Source organism: Macaca thibetana, chromosome 5 (genome assembly GCF_024542745.1).
Source record: "Macaca thibetana thibetana isolate TM-01 chromosome 5, ASM2454274v1, whole genome shotgun sequence".
In the NCBI taxonomy this organism is placed as follows: domain Eukaryota; kingdom Metazoa; phylum Chordata; class Mammalia; order Primates; family Cercopithecidae; genus Macaca; species Macaca thibetana.
This window is the reverse complement of record NC_065582.1, coordinates 57,837,611-57,847,613: the sequence shown is the minus strand read 5'-3', so window position 1 is coordinate 57,847,613 and position 10,003 is coordinate 57,837,611. Positions and strand designations below refer to the sequence as shown.

Sequence of the window (10,003 nt, the reverse complement as noted above, 5' to 3'; positions counted from 1 at the left end):
TAATAATTTTTGAGTAAGTATCCAGGCATTTTCATTTTATACTCAGCTCTATGAATTATGTAGTTAATCTTGATAACATATCAGAGTCTCTTGTCTACTTTATTTTCTGTACATTCTTCATCATATCAAGTACAGATGAAGCATGCAAATGAACCACCTTGATACTCTACTGTAAATGTCCAGCGGCTACCTACTTATTGACCAGTTAGAACTACACAAAGGAAGTTAATGTAGGGAGGGTAACTTCCTTCTGAACCATTTTCTTAATTACAACAGTAGTCTCTTATTGCCCCCTTGGAATTCTGCATTGCTTAATGTTTACTACTGTGGAGAGCTTGAGCAATTCCAAAGGATCCCATTTGTCATGGCTAATTAAAATTTGGTGAAGTGTGAGCGTAGTCATCATCCTCTGTGGAAAACACAAAGACAACAATGTCCCATTCATATTGAATGACAATTGTAATTTTGTATTTACGTAAAGGTAGCACAAGCAGGTAATATTCTCTCCAACCACACATTCCAACCTGTAACTTCATCGTTACCTTGGTTTCCTCCCTGATGTTCTCTCCATGCACTCCAGGTTTCACTTAGAGATGTATGAGGCTCTTTCCTACCTTCTATGAGGCCTACTGTAAATTTTGCTCTACATCCTACCAATTATAAGAAACTTTGAATACTACCCCAGGTAACTTTGTTCAAATTATTATATATGGCCTCAGATCCATGACTGGGACTGGAATGAACAGACCTCAGCTCTTTATTTAATTGTTTTCAGATTCTATGGCTTTAATTAAGGCAGGAAACGCAGCCCCCTGTTCAAGTATATTCTGTTCTATATCACCATCCTCATAATTGGATTGGAACCCTTTCAGCCATAATAAATAAAGCAAATTTTCTAGATTATTTAAGGGATTGGTGGGGGCTACAGTACTCCTCTACTCTGATTCAAAAGTTGATAATGTGCTTTTTACTTCCTTATTGAAAATTCTATCAAGGCTTAGTTTTAAAATCCTATTTATCTTTTCTTGAAAAGTAAATTAATTCAAGTGAGCTGCATTTCTATTTTCTCTTCTTTTAATTTCTCCCTGCTGTGCACATGATATAAATATTTTTCTCCATATAATCCCATGTATAGTAACTAAACCTGTATATTTGTCACTGTTCTCTGAATATATACATTTGGCCCTCAATGTTATATAAGTCTTGTAAGACAGAGAAGCATGAGCTTATCCCATTCACTCTAACTCTTATTATTTGTATCAATAGCATTAACTAAGGTGTTTTCACTCTGGAAAATGTAAAGCCTGTCAACATTTACACTTGTATCATTCCTATCATGTGAAAAGGGGAATCCAATTGGCAATTTGGAGAGGAGTTGTAGCAGTTACCCTTCTCAGCATAGGCCTGACAAATCTCACCTTAACAACTGCAACAGATATGCTGTCACAGTATTTGGAAGTGTTTTCTCAAAAGTTTACAGCCACTTAATGGTTAGTCATGAAAATGAATAGTGCTTTGCATCAGATAATAATAGAACTGCAACATGTCCTCCATCATTAATTTGAAGAATCCATGCCAATGTTAATTCACCAGTCTTCTGTTAGTGAATATTCTGTGCTTTAATAAAATATAGTTTTCACTCATCAACTGACCTCGGACTCCAGTTACATAAATAATTTGTTCAATAATCGATATTCTGAGTAATTTCTAAGGATACAAGAAATTTCTCCAAGAAACCAGGGAGGAATAAGAAGGTTTTCCAGTGAATAAAATGTAATCTTGCAGCTTTTTCTCCCACTATCATCTCCTCCTATTAAAAACTAACTCATTAAAAGGTTAACTTTTACAGGTATACTATCAAGAGTCAGTCAATGGGATTTTCACCCAATTTCCCTTTGTCCATGTACTCCCTGGACCTGTACTCCCAGACTGTATTCTATGGCCCCCAGATTTCAATGATAAGACTTATCTCCCTTAACCTACCTCAAAGATTCCAATACCTCATACCAAAAATGTATAGCCAACTATTCTGAGAACAAATTTTCATATTTTTTCATTATCTCCTTTTGAAAAGGAGCACAGGGTAGAAAAAGGAAACATTCACTATTTTGGTGTGTGGGTCTAAAAGACGATCCTGCTCACAGTGCCAATCTGAACCCACAAAAAGCATTGTATTGTCAAATCAGACTCAGATTGAAGATGTTGCTTGATATCATGCTTTCTGAATAATTTCAAAGATAAAATAATCAAGTACGAGTTAAGTGGGGAGAGACCTGGGTCCTCTCATCTTCATTGAATGTGGTCTGTTACAAGTTTCTAGATTTGGTTTTTAAGTAAAATGTACAGTTGCTTTACTTACTCAGGTGTATTCTCAGTTACAAACTATATCCTTTTATACTAAGAGACCAACACAGCTAACATGACATTTTCTTGGGAATCATCACCCTACATTTATTGATTCCTGGCTTATTTTTCATAAGCAATTTTAGACAACTCTGCATGGTCTGCTAAAAACATTTTATGAAGAATGATTATTTTGCTACCAAAAACTATTTATTTTATTTTCCAAAAGACTTGCATTAATATGTTTACAAAAAAAAAAAAATTAAACCAGAACACCTGCCTTCTTTATTTCCCAGGGGTTTTCCTTCACACCTGCCCCCATCAGAGGAGAAAACTGATTAGGAGGTTCCACCCCTTTCCACACCATTCTTGAATCTATTCTACAGAATTCACTCACATGGTCTAGCAATGTGTTTAAGGTAGAATTTTTTTTTCTATCCATATTTGTTATGTGTTAAATTTACATCATTATATATTGACTAGACATTATATATTTCTTCTTAAACATTAGTCGTAATGAATCTAAAAACTGAATTGATTTCAACCAATAAGTTTATCTTTAATTTCTGTACTCAACATTCTTGTCCTCAATATTTCTATTGTTACTGTTACAGTTACTAAATCATCTTCATGAAATCACAGTTAGACCAGTGCATTAATTTAAAACAATAGCTTCCTTTTTCGATAACTTAACTTCTTCAAACTTTTCTTCACTGTCCTATAATGATAATTATTCTAAAATGACACTCTGATCATTGAAACTTTATTTAATAATTTACTCTCTGCCAATTTCACAAATAAATATTTGTTTCACAGTTGTTATTTCTTCTTCAAGATACATCAAATAATCCACCTTTACAAAAAGCAATTTATTGTTTCACAAATGTGCTTTATTATTTCACCTATTCAGTCTTTTAAACATTTTGTTCCACCCTTGGTCACTAAATAAATTTCTATCTAATAAACATGACTGACTTAGCAAAACTATAGCCTTAGTTTCATGCATGTCTCCATCAATTTTGGAATTGCTTTTATACACTAAACTGCAGTGGGAGAAAGACACACAACCAAATTGTGCTGATTGTTATCTCTTTAAAACCACAACCTTGAAAACCAAATGTGCCTTTCATGCAGCCAAACAAGCCCACTTTTCTTTCGTTAGCCATTGCCTTCTCCCTCTCATGTAAGATTAACTTATGGATTCTTTTCTCATTTCGCACCCCTCACATACTTTTCTTCAATCTCAGTGCCAGCTGATGACCTTGTTTCCTGTGTCAATAAATAAATGAATAGATAGATAAATAGCAATCAAGAGGAAAGGTATGCAGAATCCTACTACCACATATACTTAATGCCAGTATCTAAAATTACATGCTACTCATCCTGCATATTAATAGAGCAGAGTTTTTTCTCTTGTACTATGGACAAACTGAAACAGATAATTCTATGTTTAGGATGGGGTGTGGAAAAGTTGTCTCGTATGTTGCAGGATGTTTAGCAACATCCGTGGCCTCTCCCATTCGATGCTATTAGTAACTCCATTCAGAAGTTGTGACAACAGAAAACGTCTCCAAACATTGCCAATTGGCTCCTTGCAGAGTGAAATCTCTCCTTAAAGAAAACCACTGCCAGAAATGAAATGTTTATACACCTACTTCAAGCTTATGCTTTTGCTTGTTCATCAACTCTTTCTGACTACACAGGCTATACACAGACACTTTTCAATACTTACCCCTCTTATACATAATCAAATTTTCCTCATTATTGGGTCATTTCATGATCATACAAATATGCCGTTACTTCTGTCATATTAGAAAATAAAAGCAAATAAGCAACCGGTATTCTTCATTTTCTCCATTTTCATTGTCAGATACCACCAGGGAATTTGATCTCTTTTTCACCAAAACTCTTTAAAAGGATAATTTATACTCACTGTGTCATTTGTTCCTTGCATGTTCCCTTTAATCATTTAACTTCCATACAGATTTTTGCTCCCCAGTACTCTAATTAAACCTGTCCTCCATCTTGTTAATCTTATAGTTATTTGTCTCACCTTACTTGATTTATCAGCAGCATTTGAAGTAGATTATTCTCATAATATTATCTTCATTTGACTTCCTGGTTTTATATTATGTGTATACTTCTCTCTCTTTCTCTCTCTCTCTCTCCCTCCCACTCCCTCTCCCTCTTTCTCTATCTCCCTCTCTCTCTCTCTCTTTCAGTGTTTTTTCTGTTCCTCAGACTCAATGTTGGAATACTCCAGGTCTCAGTATTTTATTTCCCCCCATCCTCATCTTTCTCTGCACTTCTTTCCTTGTTTATCTCATCCAATCTCATGGCTTTACATACAGTGTAAATGCTAATGACTCCCAAATTTATATTTCCATGTAATATCTCTATCCCGAATTCCATACTCATAAATTCAATTGCATTTTTTACACTTCCACCTGAATGTTGTGATGATAATGGGTCTATTTTTCCTGAGACCCATTCCTCACTCTGCCCAGCTCAATTCATAAGACAGAGGGGATGAACACTGTAGATTATGTATCTCAGATTTTCTGAAAATTGTCTTCCAGGTAGGCTCAAACAATAGGAGACACATGTAGAAAGATGAAAGGCAGGAGCAAGGAGAAATCTAGATATTGTCTCAGTTTCTCCCTGTCATCCCTAATAACAGTTGCATTTTTCACAGGCTCCTGCTCCTTTTACATAGGCGCACTGTGGTTCCAACTTCCTCCAGATATCCCTCCCTGCAGCTCCAGTAGTACAGCCTCCTATCCCTGTTCTCCAAGGGAAGGTGGTGGTAGCCTCCCACTGTTGCTAAATTGTAGGCTGCTTCACTGAATTAAAATAGTTTTAATTTTTTAAAACTATTTCTACCATCAATTACCTGTATCAGTTTCCTTTGTTTTAAATTCTCAATGATTTCAGTTTTCTCGGCTAGTTTCTGATTACTTCAGATACCTAACAGAAATCTCAAAGTAAGTATGACTCAAGAGAAATTGCTGATTTCCATCTCCCAGTCACTACCAAACCTGTTTATGCTTATCCATTTCATTTGATGGCAAGACCTTCCTCTGGTTGCTTAAACTCAAAGGCTTTACAATATCTAGAATCTACTACTTCTGTTCTATTACTACAATATCTAGAATCTGCTACTTCTGTTCCATTACTACTGTTGGTTACAATACAAATAGGGAAGATAAGCAATGAGAAGGCTATGGAGGACAGAGAAGAGAGGAGAGTACATAGAGTGACAGTCTTCAAGAGGTCAAAAACCTGTACGAGTTCAGGTCTTGAACAAGTGATATTGGATGAAATGGGAGGTAGAGAGGACCAGAGAGTAGAATTTTTTTTTTTTAATATTGAGAAATATTTGGTGTCTAAAATAGAGAAGAAATGTTATTAACATGCATGGTGGTCAAGAAACTGACAGGTAAGATTTGAAAGAGTTACCAGTTTGAGGTAAGCACAATAGAGAATAATGACAGAGTTTATAATGGAGAGAATGTCTTTGAAAGCCAAAAGCAAAAGTTGTCATAAAGGAGAAAGAGACCAAAAAAAGGTCTGAAAAAGCAGTTGAATGGAAAACTTAGTGTAGACCTACATTATGAACCATAAACTGGCAAAGTTTATTGATGATGCTTATTGGTTTATTTATTTGTTGGTTTTCAGAAGGAAAGAACTATAATAGACTGATAACTACAAATTAACTGAAATTGTATATACCCAGCCTCCTCATTATTAGGCAGGTGAAGATGAGGTGAGCAAAAAAGTAGCAACACATTGAAAGGGCTATTGAAGGGGTTATATTTTCCAGACACATCAGGAGTTCAAGTTTTTATTAAAAATGAAAAAGAATTTGCTAATCAGAATGTAAGTATTCAAGATCTATCAGTATGTTAGATAAGGGATAGATGATTGATTCTGTTGGAAAAACAGAGTCATATAGTGATGAAAGTCTGATAATACCTCTGAGACTTGAAAGTGACAGAAATAAACAGGAACATGAGGCACAGAGTTTTAGTTATGATAGTCTCTTTGAAGAGGAGAAATAATGGCACAATTGTCATTTTTTGAATATTTCCCCTAGTATTTTTAGTGATTTCACAAATTGTTCTAATGGTTTAAAGGACTACCACTCTGGAATATCACTTAAAGCAATGTTCTTGTGAGGATTAGGTTTAATAAAAAGTCCTGTAATGCTTGGACATATGGAAAGCTAACCAGTAGTATATAAAACAAAATTGTTATAGTTGAAATTTATTATTATAGGTATTTTCCTCATCTTTTTGCAATACTTATAATTTTTTTCTTAATGGAATATGATTTTTCAGTTTTTAAAGTCAAATTGTATTACATTTTAAAAATTAATACAGAACTATTCTGTTGAAGACAATGAATGCATCTTATGCTTAACATGTTAATATGTGTTTCACATTATTTATAGATTTTGTCTACTGCATTGAAATTTGCTAGAATGCTGCATATGTACAGCTTAATGTAATCACTTCCTAACTATAATCTTTAGAGCCAACTGAGTTACAACAAAATTAATCTAATTTTATGTCTTTTATTTGTTTCTACTTCTAGGTTAAATATGGTTTGAGAAAAGTGTTTTAGAAAACTTTGAAAAATCACTAGCTTATTAGAAAGCATGTTCTATTAAAAGATATGAGTCCTATCTCCAGATTACTTTAAATATTAGTTTTATTCCAAATTATGTTCTAGTTTTCCTATCTTTAAAATATATTCATGAAACATTTCACTTCTCTTATGAAATTAAATGTACTTTTAAGTTTGAAATGTATTAGGGAACTCTGATATATGCTTTTTAAAAAAATAACACTATGAATTACTTTCTAAAATGAAAGCAACCCTAAAATAAAAATATATTACCAATATTCAGTTTTACCTCTGGCTTCAACTTATTTTTCTCTCAAGATATTATTCTCTTCTCCAGCCACCCAAGGTGCCAAAAGGAAAGAAGGCCAAAGGGAAGAAGGTGGCGCTGACCCTTGCTGTCTGGAAAAAGCAGGAGACCATGAAAGTGGTGAATCTTCTGTTTGAAAAATTTGGTACTGGACAGAACATTTTGGCATTGGACAGAACATCCAGCCCAAAAGGGACGTCACTTGCTTTGCCAAATGGCCCCATTATACTAGGTTGCAGCAGCAGAGAGCCATCCTCTATAAGCCGCTGAAAGTGACTTCTGTAGTTAACCAGCTCACCAGGGCCTTGGACCACCAAGCAGCTATTCAATGGGGTAAGCTAGCTGGCAAGTACAGACCAGAGAAAAAGCAAGAGAAGCAGCAGAGACTGTTGGCCTGGACTGAGAAGAAAGCAAAGGCGACATTCCCACTAAGAGATCACCTGTCCTTCTAACGGGGGTTAACACTGTCACCACCTTAGTGGAGAAAAAGAAGGCTCAGCTGGTGGTGACTGCACAGGACATAGATCCCATTGAATTGGTTGTCTTCCTGCCTGCCCTGTGTTGTAAACTGGGGGTTCCTTACTGCATTATCTAATGGAAGGCAAACTTGAGACATCTAAGATTAAAAAACAAACAAATAAACAAACACTCTTTAAAATATTCTTTTAAAACTTTTAATCATTAGTTTTTTATCTCTTCAGTACATTAAAATGTCTGGTGGTAGGAAAATACTGGAGTCATATATGACTGTCTACATAATTTGCAGGGCCCAGTGCAAAATGAAATGGATGTTGTACCTCGTCCAAAGTGTTAAGTACTTCAAGATGGCAACAGCAGAGCATTAGACCAAGTAGGAGGTCGTTATGTGCATGGGTCCTTGTGTGACCACACAGGTCACAGGAACATGAAGCTAGACCTGAGTGTATATCCATATACGTAAATCTTAGAGATTTCTAAAACTCAATAAAAGAGAAACTACATTTTGTGTGTGAACACAAAAATTGGAATAAAATTGGCAACAGCATTGGGATTTGTGCTCAGAGTCACAGTTTACATCTGACCACAATTTCTATACGATTTTTTAAAATAAAACAGTAAGATTTTTAAAGAAGGTTTCTGAAATTAAAAAATTATAACATAATTAACTTTGATATTTTAATTCCATGTAATTTAAAACATTTAATAGATATATAATGTTCCACTATTAATTTAACTAGAAGTATAAAAATAAAATATAGATAATAAAATATTCTACTTATTTTTAAATTATCTATGTTATATTGAATAAAAGAAAATTTGGGAATATAAATAAATGAGTATTTTTGAACATGTAAAAATTATTTTCTTGCTGTTTTTAGGAGACTGTTTTAGCAGCACAGGAGCTTACCTCTGATCTACCTCTGCTCAGACAAACCAGTGATGTAATTTACAAATAGATTGTAACTTCACACAAAACACATCACAGTAAAGATATGTAGTGACTTTCAGAGAATTTGACCTAACTAAGAATTTGTAAAAGAGAAATACATTGTCCTTGTGGCTAAACTATACGGCTGTTTCTTTTTAAGTCACATGTATATTTACCTGACCAATTTGTTTTACTCTATTTCAAGTTATCAGGTGAAATTATTTTGGAATAAATTAATGAGTTGTCTGTTCTGAATAAATGTGCATGTTACAAATGCAAACACGTGTATGTATTATACAACTATGCAGCTTCAAGAACTGACTTATTTCTATCAGCTTTTTATTCACTTTTAAAAATTAGGCTACTGAAGCATATTAGAATTTAATTACACCAATTAGTACTGCCACATCAGACATATGATGTGCCTTCAATTAAGAAGTACCTAATGGGTATTAGTACAATTTAGCTTCATAATTAAAGTTCTAAGAACAGCACAAATTAAACATTATGATTACAAAACATTAAAAATCTACTGGTGAAATTAAAGCTGAATATTTTAGCTTCTCCTTTTGAGCTGATTTTAAAAAAGAAAATCAGAATTATATAAAATGCAATGTTATTATTGAAGCATTCTGAATTTAAAAACAGAAATTAAGCTCACATGCCCATAAATATGTGCATATATAATGATTAAATATTAAATAAAATATCCAATCTAACACTTATGTCATCTAATAAGCATTAACGGTTATCATTTTGGAGTTTCACTTGGTTGGGTTGTTTTTTTTGTTTGTTTTTTTCATAGAGACATTTGATATATGTGGTCATCACTCACAACTCTTGCTTCAGTGAGCATGGATGACAGGAAGCCCCAGCTACTGTTTTTCTGGTCGTATGACTGTCTTTGCACTCAGGTCGTATTTTCTCAGTCTGTACCTGGGCAATGTCTGAGCATACTGGGAGTTTTGATGAAAGTCATTTTTAAGATTTGTGATAATCTTCCAACAGAAGACTTTGGACTGGAGACTCCTACTGTCCTGGCCAAAATTTCCTGAACTGTGCTTCAGGCTGTGACTCTTTCACTCTCATCTTTCTTCCTTGTCCCTCTCCTTTGACAGAGGCCAGGCTTGCATCACTGAAGACTCCCTGCACTTAGATCTGCTTTCTCTTCTTAATCTTTAAATAACATTCCTCTCATAATCTTTTGAGCAACTTATAATTACATAGTGTCAGCTTCTTGGAAAACCTGACTTGACAAACTATCCTATTTGAAATACAGACATATATGCATTTAACAATTTTTGACATTATTAGCA

The 10,003-nt window shown here is 34.3% G+C and overlaps 1 long non-coding RNA gene across 1 annotated transcript; it reads left to right on the top strand.

Annotated features, from left to right (window-relative positions):
• Positions 1-7,304: 7,304 nt before the first annotated feature.
• Positions 7,305-8,967, top strand: LOC126954485 (uncharacterized). The gene is made up of 3 exons (XR_007725612.1): positions 7,305-7,399; positions 7,512-7,612; positions 8,046-8,967. It is a non-coding gene; the product is annotated as an uncharacterized LOC126954485 (long non-coding RNA).
• The last annotated feature ends 1,036 nt before the right edge of the window (positions 8,968-10,003 follow it).